This window comes from Lynx rufus, unplaced genomic scaffold (assembly GCF_022079265.1).
Source record: "Lynx rufus isolate CCGP_SWC_20201006 ecotype Redwood Valley unplaced genomic scaffold, mLynRuf1.p SCAF_43, whole genome shotgun sequence".
Classification (NCBI taxonomy): domain Eukaryota; kingdom Metazoa; phylum Chordata; class Mammalia; order Carnivora; family Felidae; genus Lynx; species Lynx rufus.
In genome coordinates, this window is record NW_025814860.1 from 182,539 (window position 1) to 194,332 (window position 11,794).

At 46.7% G+C, this 11,794-nt stretch overlaps 1 long non-coding RNA gene across 1 annotated transcript; it reads right to left on the reverse strand.

The window, feature by feature from the left end:
* Nucleotides 1–9,179: 9,179 nt before the first annotated feature.
* Nucleotides 9,180–9,827, reverse strand: LOC124525580 (uncharacterized). The gene is made up of 2 exons (XR_006965527.1): nt 9,622–9,827; nt 9,180–9,418 (listed from the first exon to the last, which is right to left on the reverse strand). It is a non-coding gene; the product is annotated as an uncharacterized LOC124525580 (long non-coding RNA).
* Nucleotides 9,828–11,794: the final 1,967 nt, after the last annotated feature.

Below are 11,794 nucleotides of genomic sequence, written 5' to 3' on the forward strand. Positions count from 1 at the left end.
TGCCTGGGTGGCTCAGTTGGTTAAGCCTCCAACTTTATTTCAGCTCAGGTCACGATCTCACAGTTTGTGGGTTCGAGCCCCACATTGGGCTGTGCACTGACAGCACGGAGCCTCCTTGGGATTCTCTTGTCTCCCCTCTCTCTCCGTCCTTCCCCTGCTTGTGTTCTCTCCCTCTCTCAAGAATAAATAAATAAACATAAAGAAAAAGAAAACTTAAAACTCACAGAAATCCATTAGGAATATCTGCGATTTTTTTAATCACACAGTCCACGACTGGTTAACCTGGCTCATGGAACAAACTCTGTGCAGTTACACAGCTGGATAAGCATCTTATAGGTCATTGGCATCTTTGTCACCCGTTGTTAGGGGTGTCAAGGGCACGTGTAATGCTTTAGCTTAATGGCTGGGCTGTTGATGACAGGGAGGAAGGACAGTACTCCTTTTCCTGAACACCTAGGAAAACCGAAGACACCAAATGAGTCCAATACAGGAAAGCTAGATGGAATCATATGCTCGTTTCATATACCGATACATTTAAAGGTATTTTTTAAATGCCACAGCTGAGAATCTGGCCAGAAAAGGATCATTGGTAGAGAGCACGAGACCATCTGTAGTCTGCAACAGCCTTTTTCTTTGAAAGAATTGTTTCTGTAATGTGTTTCCTGAACTCTCAATTTCTCAAGAGGGGCTCCTGGGTGGCTCAGTCGGTTAAGCATCCATCTTCAGCTCAGGTCATGATCTCACAGTTTGTGGGTTTCAGCCGCACATTGGGCTCTGTGCTGACAGCTTGGAGCCTGCTTCGGATTCTGTGTCTCCCTCCCTCTGTCCCTTCCCCACTCGTGCTCTGTCTCTGTCTCAAAAATGAAAAAATATTAAAAGCAATAAAAAGTAAAAGTTAAAAAAATTTAAATTTCTTGGAAACAGATACTGTTTTATAGCAGCAATTTTGGATTAGAAAAGAGTAAAGAAGTGCCCATGTGTAAGCAAATAAAATCCCCAAACTAAATAATCCACTAACACACTGAGTCAACACAGGATGCATTAATCAAGAATAAAAAAGGAAAGGGGTGTCTGGCTGGTTCTGTCGGTAGAGCGTGCAACTCTCTGCTAATCACTTGTCCACCTGCCTGGGGTGGGTTGATTACCTAGGAAAATAGAAATCACCAAGTCAATCCAATACAGGAAGAGATTTTTTTAAAACCTAAATATATCTGCAGATGAACTGTGGAGAAACTGAGACAGTCGTCAAAGAGCCTGCAAAGCAGTACAAGTGCAAATAACTCAGATGGGTGGGTTGTTTTAAACGGCAAGGAACAGATTGTTCTGATGCTGTTTGAACTGATCCATGAACGTAAAGACAGAAAACTTCCCATATTTAATAGCCAGGCTAGCATCACAGTGATACCAAACTCCGAGAAGGATGGCATTTAAAACCAGCCAATCAACCAGCCAAGCAAAAAAACCTACAACTCATTCTCACTGAAGAAAAGAAGACCTACAAGCCCTCGATAACATATAGAATCCAGAAGTGCGTGGAAGGAATAATACCTTATGAGTAAATGGGAAGTTCACTGCAGAAATATTAGAATGATTCACTATTTTCACTATCATGAGGTCTGTTGGTCTAATTCACTGTATTTATTGGTCAAAGGTTAAACTCATAATATTGTGTCAATAAATTCCAAAAAGGCATTTGATAAAATCCGTGTATTCCCAGATCTTTTTTCCTTAACCTTAGAAAAAGACTTGTCTGTAACATGCTAATACTATATGTATTTCAAATCAAAGGCAAAGATACTTTTTGGTGACTACTAGAAGAAATTGCGGTTAAGCAAAACCAAGACTACAGTGCCAGCCGCAACATTATTTTCTAACCGTTCTGGAAATGCTAACAGAGAGCCATTGGGTCCAGTCCTGAGAGCTGTTACCCATATATGGGCACCTAGCCAAGGGGACAAGAACAGGGCTGAGGCCCAGTCTGCTCCAGTCACCCTGTGAACCTCACACAAGGCTGAGGCAACTGGCAGAAAGAGGGACCTTTACTAATTGGTCCACTCAGAGGGCTTCCTTTATCTAATTGTTCTGCATAGTTGGGATGCCTTTAGCTAACTGCAGGTACCTTTATCTAATTGGTGGGTGTCACCTCTTGGCAGTTTTTCAGCAGGCAGAGCATGCTGTATGACCTCTTGGTGGTCCTGTGCTACTATGGTCACATGATAGAATGAATCAAGAGGCATAAACATAGGTAAAGAGGAGACTAATCTATGATTATTTGCACATCATAAAATTGTATACACAGGGCGGCACCTGGGTGGCTCGTCGGTTGAGCATCCGACTTCGGCTCAGGTCATGATCTCACAGTTCGTGGGTTTCGAGCCCCGCATCAGGCTCCGTGCTGACAGCTCAGAGCCCGGAGCCTGCTTCAGATTCTGTGTCTCCCTCTCTCTCTGCCCCTCCTCCACTCACACTCTGTCTCTCGCCCTCAAAAAATAAATAAAACATTTGAAAAAATTTTTTAAAGATTGTATACACAGGGAACCCAAAAGAATGACTGAAAAACCATAGGAAACAGTGAAAAGAAGGTTGAAGTGGCCAGTTACAAAATTAGTATTAAAAGAAAAGCAATAGCTTTCTTATAAACAAACCAGGTAGAAAAATATATTTGAGGAAAAGAGCATTTTTTCAATAGCAACACCAGAAGAAAACATGTAGGAAGAAATGTAATGAGAAATATGCCCATATGACCTATATGAAGAATACCTTTACAGAGAAAAATGTAGAACTCTTATCAAGAGACATAAGAAAAGGGTCAAGTAAATGGAGAGATAGATCTTGTCTTTGCATAGGAAGAGTCCATATGAAGATATAATTCTCCTAAATAGTTCTACAAAGTTTACATAGTCCCAATAAAGATTTCAACAAGATTTTTAAAAAACTGATTCAGAAGCCCATGTGAATCACAAAGGTGTGAAGTTAGGCAAGAAAATTCTGAAAGGGACAGATAATGACCAGGAACTATCCAAAAATTCAATTTATTGTTATATAACTTCATTAATTAAAAAATACCAGACTAGGATAGTAACAGCTCAATAAAAAAAAAGAAGAATCTATATATATCCACCAAAGTATACATGGGAATTTAGTATGTGATAAAACATTTCAAATTAACTGAAGAAATATCAATGACAGCATTGATGCCTGTTTGTTTAACAACGTAGGTGAAATCAGTTCTTTGAAAGACATAACCTACCAAAACTCATTCGAGAAGAAATAGGTAACCTGAATAGTTCTATTTCTACTAAAGAATTTATATTCCTAGTTACAAACATTCTAAGAAAGAAAATCCAGAATCAGTTGGTTTTATTGGCAAATTCTAACAAACATTTAAGGAAGAAACAGTATTAATTCTATACAATCTCTTCCAGGACTTGGAAAAAGTGAGACTACTTCCCAACTCATTTTATGATGTCAGCATTACCTTGATACCAAATCCAGACAAAAATATTATAAGGGTGACATATAACTAAAAACATAATAAGGCAAAAAGAAAAGTCTTTACTCTCGGATGTCATGATATTCCCAAGAAGTCCACAAAAATTTTTTACAACTAATAAGTATGTTTAGCAAGGTCCTAGGGGACAAGGTCAGCATACAAAAATTGATCGTATTTCTATATACTAGTAAAGAACACATGGAAACCCAAAGTTTTTTCAAGGTACTATTTGTGATAATGACAATACTGATGAAATGAAATACTTAGGAATAAATCAAGCAAAATATGTGCAGAATCTAGATGAAAGAACACTAATGAAAGGTTTTTTTGTTGTTGTTGTTTTAAGAAATAAATGGAAAGGCATACCATATTCATGGACTAGAGAAGTCTGTATTGTTAAGACATCACTTCTACTCACACTGAATTTTAGATTTAGTGCCATCTGAATCAAAATCTCTCCACTATAGTTTGTAGGCACCAACAAGCTGACTTTAAAATTCATATGAACTGAAAAAAAAATCATATGAAATGGCAAAGGGAATAAAATAGTCAAAATCATTTTGAAAGAGGTACAAAATTGGACACATACTACCTCATTAAAGTTACACTAAACATGACAATATCAGCTGAAGCACAGGCAAGCCAACTATGGCCCATGGGCCAAATCCAACCCACTACAGCCCAGCCTACAAAGTTAAGATTGGTTTTGACCCCTTTTAATGGTTGGAAGATCTACCCTCAACCACTGTTACTGAACAATGAATAGCTTTGAAGTTAGCTTTTACAGCGCTCATGTGTGAAGCTTACACTGCAGTACAGTCATTTAGATGACAGCCAACATTGTTTGAATCACAAGTAATCGCAAACCATTGTAAGCACTTCGCATGCTATCAAAAGATAAAACAAGAAATGAAATCTTCATTCCCACACAAATTCACAGCAGATATATCTTCCAAGCTCAGACTACAGTTCCAGCAGCACTTTTTTCCACATTTTTACTCGATGTGTAAGTACAAAGGAAATTTTCGTATTTCAAAATCCATTTAACTGTGCGTTTGAGGAGTTTCTACCTCACCTTCAATTGGTGGCAATTAATCTATAATGTAATGACATGCTAAAAGGCAAATATCAAGAGAGGAATCTAACTGAATTCTATAAATGCCATTCAAGCCATGAATACACTCCCTTGAAATCATATTCATGGTGAAACACACAAAATCTTATTACAAGTCAGTTTTAACAGACGAAGGTTTACAATAAATTTTGATGGTAGGGGATGCTGCCTTTGAACCCCAGCAAAGCAATATGTTATCCCATAAAAAAAAAGAACTTCATTTTTCTCATTAGTAGATACATATTGCAAAAAATACACATTTTCAATTATACAAATGTCACTAATAAAATTTTTGTGGAAACTTGTGTCTTATATAACAAGTATCTGTATGATGTCCTGAATGTTGCCTCTTGGCATGCAGAGACTAAAAAATGTAATACTAGGCGCTTTCCAGAAAAAACACACAAAATCCTGGACTGAAAGAATAAAGATACACAGATCAATGGAACAGAAGAGTCCAAAAATAGATCTTCACACATGTGGTCAATTTTCCACAAAAGGGCAGATCAGTGGAAAAGGAAGTGTCTTTTTCACGGATGGTGGTGGAACAGCTGGAATCCACGTATGGGGGGGCGGGAGTAAACCTCCACTTTGGTCGGTACTTCAATCCATTATACAAAATGAATTCAAAATAGAGCATTGGGGGGTACCTGGGGGGCTCAGTCGGTTAAGCATCTGACTCTTGATTTCAGCTCCAGCCTTGATCTCAGGGTCGTGAGTTCAAAGCCCTGCATTAGTCTCCAGGCTGGGCTTGGAGCCTACTTAAAAAAAAAATAGGGCATTGACCTAATTGCAAAGCCTAAAACCCTAAAACTTCTAACACACACACACACACACACACACACACACACACACACACACAAGAATGTCTCCCATGACCTCAGATTAAACAAAGATTCCTGAGATATGACACCAAAAGCATAAAAGAAAATTTGAAAAATTGGACTTCATCAAAATTGAAACCTTTTTCTCTGCAAAAGATTAACAGAGTGAAGAAACAAGGCACAGATTGGGAGAAAATATTTGTAAATTGCTGATCTGACAAAGGAGCTGCATGCAGAGTATATAAAACTCTCAAAACTCAACAGTAAGAAAATTAACCCAATTTTTAAAGATGTTCAAAAAGGATATATATATATATATATATATATATATATATATATATATATGGCAAATCAGCCCATGAAAAGATGCTCAGCATTATCAGTCATTAGGAAAAGCAAATTCAAACCACAATAAAATACTACTACATAGCTACTAGAATGGCTAAAAAAAATTTTTAAGAGGTGGCAAAGTTACAGAGCGACTAGACTTCTTATATGCCGCCAGGGGTGATGCAAAATGGCACAGTCACATGGGAAAATATTTTGGCAGTCTCTTGTGGTTTCTTTTAAAGCTAAACACACACTTCCATACAATTCAACAATCCTATTTCTAAGGTTTTACCTAAGTAAAATTAATGTTTATTTTCAAACACACAAAAAACGTTTTTTTCTTTTTTACCCAAGAACCTATATACAAATTATTAATAGAAGGCTTTACTCAAAAGCTCCCCCAAACTAGGAACTGGATCCCCACTAAGTGCCAAACACTTTTTGAAGTATTCTGTGTGGGGGCGCCTGGGTGGCTCAGTCGGTTAAGCGGCCGACTTCGGCCCAGGTCACGATCTCGCGGTCTGTGAGTTCGAGCCCCGCGTCGGGCTCTGTGCTGACAGCTCAGAGCCTGGAGCCTGTTTCAGATTCTGTGTCTCCTTCTCTCTGACCCTCCCCCTTCATGCTTTGTCTCTCTCTGTCTCAAAAATAAATAAACGTTAAAAAAAAATTAAAATTTGTTGAAGTATTCTGTGTGTTTTCGTGCTGTGAATGCTTATGACAATCCTAGGAAGTGAGTACTGCGTGATCCCCATTTTACACAAGGGAACCAAGGTACAGGGAGGTTACGTCAGGCATTAAGAGCTGGGATTTAAGGCTGCGTGGCCACAGTCCATAACCATATATTAACCACTACAATATTAATTCCTCTCCATCACAGAACGAAGGAGTATGTGTATAACCCTTGGTCTAGAGTGAATCCTATGGAAACAATCAGAGAAATCCTATTCTAAAAATTCTGCATTGAATACCACCAACTTAGGTACTGCTGTACAAGAAAGTACATATATAAGCATATATAGTTACAGTTAGGCAGGGAGATAGTGTTTGTACCTCTGCAAAAGAAATAGCTGCTGACGTATTGGTTTCATTTTTTTAAAATTTTTTTTTTCAACGTTTATTTATTTTTGGGACAGAGAGAGACAGAGCATGAACGGGGGAGGGGCAGAGAGAGAGGGAGACACAGAATTGGAAACAGGCTCCAGGCTCTGAGCCATCAGCCCAGAGCCTGACGTGGGGCTCGAACTCACTGACCGCGAGATCGTGACCTGGCTGAAGTCGGACGCTTAACCGACTGCGCCACCCAGGCGCCCCTGGTTTCATTTTTAAGATGCATTAGTGTAAGTATATACACGTGCCAGCCGACTTTTGCAATGACAAGGTTTAGTGCCTTTTGTAAAGCCATAGCTTTGCTTATGAGTGTCACCATGGGCTTTAACTTTTGCCATCAATCTTGACAAATGTCTGAGCCACAGGACTCCCAAGGAGAATTCCATGCAATTCTTGGCATGCTTTCACGCTATATGAATGTAATTTACATACCAGAGACTGTTAAAGAGTCCCGGAACCTGACTGCCTGGCTCCTGGTCTCACCTCTACTGTGTGACTCTGAACAAATTACGACCCTTATCTGGACCTCCGCTTGGAATAGGACACCGAATGGAGCATCTAGGCTTAGTGGGCCTCGAGCAGAGATGTGATTGTTGACAAATACCAGAAGGGTCCAGCCCTCTGCGCACAGTTGTTCGTGACCAAGTGCCCAGAGCCTGGAATCTTCCCACAGAACATCTTCCTTTGCCATTGACCTTCATACCCTCTCAGTTCATGATTACAATGGCTGATAATAGTTACCACGCGAGCACCCTAACAGGATTAAGAACAAAAGTATAAGTTAGTACTCCGCGTGTGTCCGTCTGGGTCTGCATGTTCCCTCTTCCTGGACCCCCACCTTCCCTTCTGTCTGAGGGAAGTCTGAGTCAGCCGGCTCTGATCCTGGATTTGGTTATGCAGAACGCTTTCGGGTTTAGAAAGGGATGGGAAAAAAATTGCAAGGTGTAACCAGTATAACTTAGAAATGGCAAGGATTGGTTCTTGAAAGAAAGGTTGAATGAGGAAGAGGCTAGTCAGCCAGGCTTATGGAGTCTCCCGGCAGACACTTGGGTTGGGAGGGAGGGGGTGATGGGGAGAGAGGGTCTTTAAGATGCTTGCGACCCGTTAATGATCCCACACACGCACACACCTCCCTTATAATTGCATTCAGTTCTTTTGTTTTGTTTTTGTTTGGGGGTGGTTTTTTGGTTTGGTTGGTTGATGTGGTTTTTCTTGTTTTTGTTATGGGGGTTTTGTATGCTCATTATAGAGACCAGCCTGTGTGAGCCTCTAGCTATACCCACGTGGCACTATCATTTCTTTCGCACGTGTGCGGCAGGCATTGTGATGAGCATTTATGCGTTTTCTCGTTTGACCCTAAAACAAAATACTTTTGAGTTCGGAATGACTAGTATCATCGCTTTGATTTTAGGGAGAGGAGATGGAGGTTCTGAAAGGTCAAATGACGTGCCCGCACTTAGTTAAAGGGCCAGGGCCAGATGTGAAGCCAGGTCTTCTCACTCTTTCATTCAGCAACTGTTTACCAAGTGCCGCCTCTGTGCCAGGCATTCTGGGACTCTGAGATGTAGCCATGAAGTAGACAAAGTCCCTTGTCTCTTGGAGCCCACGTTGTAGTGAGGGAGACAGAGGGAAGGAAAGCCAACAAATGAGTAAGTAAACAGCACCACTTCAGATGGTAAAAGACAAGGGGCCCCGCAATCACTAATCCTCGGGAGTCTTTGGGTGGCTGGGGCAGAAGCCTCCAGACCGGGGTCATTACTTTACGGTTCTATCGGCCGCGTCCCGGTCGCGGAGATGCGCTGGGAGCGGCCGGAGCCGGGCTGGCAGCAGGCGGCGCCCCAGGTGCGCCCCCGGGACCGCTGCGGGGAAGCCCCGCCGGGCAGCTGAGCTGCAGGTGCGCCTCTGACGCCGAGGATCCGGAGTCGTAGGCCCCTGGCAGCGCTCAGTCCGGGCACTGGAGACCCGAGCGGGCCGGCCCGCAGCGACTGTTGGCCCCGCGCCTCCCTGCCCCGCGCACGAGACTCAGGCCCTAGCCCCTCGCCCAGTCCTGCCCCGCCCCCGCCACGCGACCTCACCGCCCCCCAGGGGATCCCTGGGCAGCCTCGGGACCTGTCTGCACCAGGTGACTCTGCCCCTGCCTTGGGACACTCCCATCCATGGTCGACCCCAACGCAACCTCAGGACCCTCTCAGCTCCAGATGCCCCCAGGCTGACCCGTATCCCTCCTGTCCGAGGGACCCTCCCGTCGGAGGTGACCCGGACCCTGTCAAAGGCTCAAAACAGCCAAAGTAAAACCAACGAATCGCCGAAGTCGTAATCAGCCAAACTTTATTGTGCACGCACCAAAATGAATTTGCAGACCAGGAAGGAAGCTCGGGGGATATATTGTAATAGAGCAGCTCGCACAGCGGGACAGCGGAGACTGTTCCTCACAGCGCTTCGTTACAACATTGCACTTTTCGGGGGCCGTCTGTCAACCTCGGCACATAGTTCACGTTTTGCTCATCATTTCCAGAGGCACAGCAAGAAATGATCCAAGTCAAGTTCGCCCTGCCAAAAGAGGTCACAATAAGCTCTGCTCCCAGGACTACACTGGCTCTGTCTGCTCAGGGACCCTGCAAGGTTGGTCTCGGTTTGTTTCTGATTTTAACCACCCTAACCCACGACCTTCCTGCTGAGGTGACCCCGACCCTGAATCACCACCCGCAGGCCTCCCCGCCCTTCTCCTCTCCAGCCCACGACCCTGGACACACCGCAGGATGCTGGGCCTTCCAACCCGCCCTGCGGCCGTTTTCTAGAAGGTTCCTCGCCCTCTGTCCAGAGCTCCCAGGGCCTCCCCGCCCGGCCGGCAGTCCGAGCCAGGCCCGAGGCGGCCACTCGCCCTCCCTCCGCGACACCGGGGCCCGCGCCCAAAGAACAGTGCTGGGGGAAATGGCTGAACGGCCGGGGAAGGTCGAGGTTCGGGGAGCGACTGGGGCAGCCGCTGGAAGCGCAGGTGCACGCCACGACGCCCCGCCCCGCTCTGCCCTCCCCCCGCCGGGAGCCCGGCGCCCCCTGCCGGTCGCGCGCGGGTGCGCGGGGTCTGCGCAGGCGCGGGCGGGGCGGGGCGTCCGGGCGGGCCGGGCACCCGCAGGGTTGGCGTACTGCGCACGCGCGAGCCGGCCGGCGCGCCCCCTGCAGGAGCTCGAGCTGCCCGGTCAGCCCCGCCGCGGGTTGCAGGTGCCCCCTCCCAGCCGGGCGGCCCAGCCGCTGTCACCACCGGCGGTCGTCGCCGCCGCCGCCGCGAGGCCGAGCGCAGCCGGGCCCGAGGCCGGGGACCCCGCGAGAGGGCAGCGCGCCGGCCGCCGCCGCCCTGGCGCCGAGGGTCGGTGAGTGCCGCCGGGACCCGCCACGCGCGCTCGCTTGCTCCGGAGGCTCGCGGCAGCCCCCCGCCCGGCCGCCTTCCTGCCGTGGCCGCCCCCCTCCCCCCGCCCATCACTCTGCGGCCGTCCCCCTCCCGGCACCCCACCCCGGCGCGGCAGGTGCACCTCCCGTGGAGGCAGCGCCTGGCCACCGAGACTCTGGCTTCCCCTCGGGCCGAGCCTCTGGGCGTGTCCCCCTCCTCGAGAGCGTCTCCCTCCCGCCGGCCCCCGAGCTGGACGCGCCGCCGCACCCTTTGTGCCGAGCCCGGGAGGGGGCACAGGCGGCACCCGCTGGCCTTGGTCCTGAGGCACCCGGAGCATCCGCCCGCCAGAGCCTTGCAGCCCTCAGGCCGGGAGCCCCGGCAGGGCCGCCGGGATGCTGCTGGCTCATCCCTCGTTCAGAGAGATTCCCAGTGTGGGTGGGAGTCCTTCCCCACCCTGGAGTCCGCCTCATTCCCGGGAGCCAGAATGGGGGGCCAGGGGTCCACTGTTCGTGCTGGGAGTTGTGTGGTGGACAGAAAGGCAGGGACGCCTGGCCTGGGTGGAGAGGCCTGCAACCGCTCTCAGTAACCTCTGGAGTCGGTATGAATTTGCGTTTACACCTGTGTTGGCGTTCAGGCAGTACGCTGTCGCTTCGTGAGGGCCGGTTTTGTCTCCTGCACCAGGGTTTAGGACAGGTGTATATTTGGTTCATGAATGAGTGCCTTGGTCACTTCCTTGGACGTCGCCTAATTAAAGCCCATCACCTTACAGGGTTTATTTCTGTGTGTTGGCTCCTTTGCCTCCTGAACTTCGAGCCCACTTACTGCCACGACTGGATCTTGTCGGGCTCGCATTCCCAGCACATAGCCAGAGTCTGGCACATAACAGGCACTCAAGAAACGCTTGTTGAATGGGTGGCTGGCACCCTGAGACAGAGCCAGGGCCTGGGCAAGGTGCAAATGAAAGTCAGCCTGGCTTTTTTTTTCCTACCGAACACCTGTGTCATTTGATTGGGAACGTTTTGGGGCTGCCTTCTGTAAACCTGAAAGGATCAAGGTTGTTTTACAAAGTTTGTGCCAAGGGAAAATAAGAAAAAAAAAAAAAAAAAAAAAAGGAGAACAGGTAAAAATGGATGGCCTGAGAATCCCCTCACCTGTTTTTCAACTCCTTGCAGATTTTTTTTTTCACTGCACACTTGGTCATCACATCTGGCAAACAGGATGACATCGTTCCCTCTCCGAGGCCATCTCCCATCATCCTGATGAGACAGCCATTTGAACAAGACAGAGCAGCTCAGGTTGTTCCTTCAAAGACACTAGCCTTACACGGTGCATGTGCCGGTCTCCTGGGAACCTGTTTTGACTTGGTCTCGAGTGGGAAGGCCCAGGGAGGACTCCCTCCATGACTGTTTGTTCTCTAGCCCTGCTTCCCACGACGACAGTAGACCTATCTGCTCTCGAGTCAGTGAGGGGAAAAGCATTCTAGAAGTCTGGGGAGAAGGATGGGCAAGGCTCTAGCATGACAGAAAGACCGATTGGATGTG